At 34.3% G+C, this 2,335-nt stretch overlaps 1 non-coding gene across 1 annotated transcript; it reads left to right on the forward strand.

Annotated features, from left to right (window-relative positions):
• Nucleotides 1-1,997: 1,997 nt before the first annotated feature.
• On the forward strand, nt 1,998-2,104 carry LOC111762563 (U6 spliceosomal RNA). The gene has a single exon (XR_002795655.2). It is a non-coding gene; the product is annotated as a U6 spliceosomal RNA (small nuclear RNA).
• The last annotated feature ends 231 nt before the right edge of the window (nt 2,105-2,335 follow it).

Genomic DNA, 2,335 nt, shown 5'->3' on the forward strand with positions numbered 1-2,335 from the left:
TAGGAGAATAATCCTATGTGTCCCATAAGAAGATGACCTTTATTAGTGACTTATACAAATGTATTTAGAAAATAAAAATATTCTCTCAGATGTTTCAAATTATGTACCCATTGGAACATAACTCAGTGATAACTGAACAATGATGTTAATGAGGTTAGACAGTTTCAGATTGTTCATTCACAGTTTTCAGTCTCCATAATACACAATGAAAAAGTATTTTTATTAAACCATTGAAATATTTTCACACTAGTGGAAAATAAACCTCATTGCTCAGGCTCTACTAAAAACATATTAGTAAAGTCATCTGCATATTATGTATAGGTTTACAATAAGAAAATTAAACAAAAATTTAACTTAATAAACATTAGGCAGTTTGCAGAGATACTACACTTTTAAATAAAATCATTTTCCAGAAACTTATCTTTCAGTTCTATATTTAATTTAGATATTTAAATTCTTGTTCTAAATACAGAAATGTTCATATATCTTTTGCTTCCATATATAATTATTACATTTCCCTTCCAAGGAAATCTAGAGACTTGTATTAAATCAAATTCCAATTATTAATGGTATTCCAAAACAACATTAATAGTAATTGTTTTTATTTAAACCATTCTTTCTAAGCTGTGCCTCCACTAGGGAAAGCAGTATACTCACACAGAAACAAAATAAATCATAAAGATGGCTAGAAGAATAAGTCTCAAAAGAGCATACAAATATAAACAAATTATTTAAATCATCTTTTTCATTTTCTCTTTTGGCGTGGTGTTATTCATCCCATTTTAAGCACCTCTAGTTGATAAAATGATTTGCTACTATTTTATATGAAGTCTCCATCATTCTACTTTTTTTACTCCACCCATGATTTCTTCTGCAGAGACTTTAATCCTCACTCTTCAAGTAAAATTTAGCCTTTCACGTCCACCTAATTCCCTTGCTTTGGGTAGCAGTTATTCTCTGGAGTAAAGTTTACACTCTGCGGTTAGTTCTAATGTGGGTACAATTGCTGTTAAATATAGAATAAATTCCAAGTTAGTTTGAAAAGCACTACAAGCACTTCTAGTGTTGCTTACTCTCCATGCCTCTGCACCTCTGTCAGCATCTGGACTACATTATCCAGACAACAAAATGTTGTGACTTTCCATTTCCAGAAAAGAGTCTCCAGGAATTTGTTCCATCCTGCTTACACTGTCCATTCTGATTGTCAGGGTCCTTGCCAGTCAATCTTACAGATATCCTGCCCCAGAAACAATTGCTGGCTCACACCAAAACAATGGTAGGCTTTGCTGGATGGATATTGAGTGTTACCCTCCACATTTCTGTGGTGGCCAATCCATCAAGCCATCAGACAACCATTGCTGTCCCTGGGTTCTGGGCACTGCCTATGGATATCCTCTGGCTGGAGGTATCCTCAGGCCTGAACCTCAGAGGGCTAGATGGCAATCTTACAGGGGAGTAAACAAAAAGTTTAACAAATATATCATGCAATTTTGTCAACAAAGCAGTTTTCTGTGATTTCCCAGATTAATCCTTATGTGCCACTTGAAAGAACTGAAGCCTCCACAGAACTTGGGCTCTGAGAGAGAGGTTTAGACTGAGTAGGGATGTGTGCATTGATGGACTTGCTCTAGGTAAGAACTGACTAGTTGCTTTGGAATCTGCTGACATATGTCACACTGCTAGTGAAAAGAAAGGCTACTTGGTATAGAAACGACAACCATGACTTGGGACAAGGGATTCATGTGCTTGTTTTAATTAAGAATGTATGATTAATTTCTACTTGATGAGGGAAGTTCATTAAAAGCCAACAGCTTGGAGACTGGCAAGAGTAAGAGGTGAGGATGAAGCTCCAAAATCCTGTTCTCCCAAATAAAGTGTCAGAACCAATTTTCTCAGAACTCAAAAAAAACAAAACAAAACAAAACAAAAAACAGTAAAAAATTTATATCAATCAAGAGAAAGCTCAATCAAGAAAAATGAAACTTGAAAAGAGTAGGGTACTTACTTTGGCAGCACATATACAAAAATAAGAATGATACAGAGAAAATTATCCTGATCCGTTTGCAAGGATAATACACAAATTTGTGAAGTGCTCCATATTTTTAGTCCTGATAGCAGCAAGAGAAAAGAGATCCATCACATTAAAGGGATACTCATAAGATTAAGTGATTTCTCATTTGAAACTTTTGAAGTGAGAAGGCAGTGGTATGATATATTTAAGAAAAAATGCCATCTAAGAATTTTGTATCCTGAAAAAAAAGTCACTCAAAAATACAGAAGACATTAAAATAAAACACAGATAAATAGAAATAGTAAAAATCCATCAAAAGGAAAC

Source organism: Dasypus novemcinctus (genome assembly GCF_030445035.2).
Source record: "Dasypus novemcinctus isolate mDasNov1 chromosome 8 unlocalized genomic scaffold, mDasNov1.1.hap2 SUPER_8_unloc_1, whole genome shotgun sequence".
Lineage (NCBI taxonomy): Eukaryota > Metazoa > Chordata > Mammalia > Cingulata > Dasypodidae > Dasypus > Dasypus novemcinctus.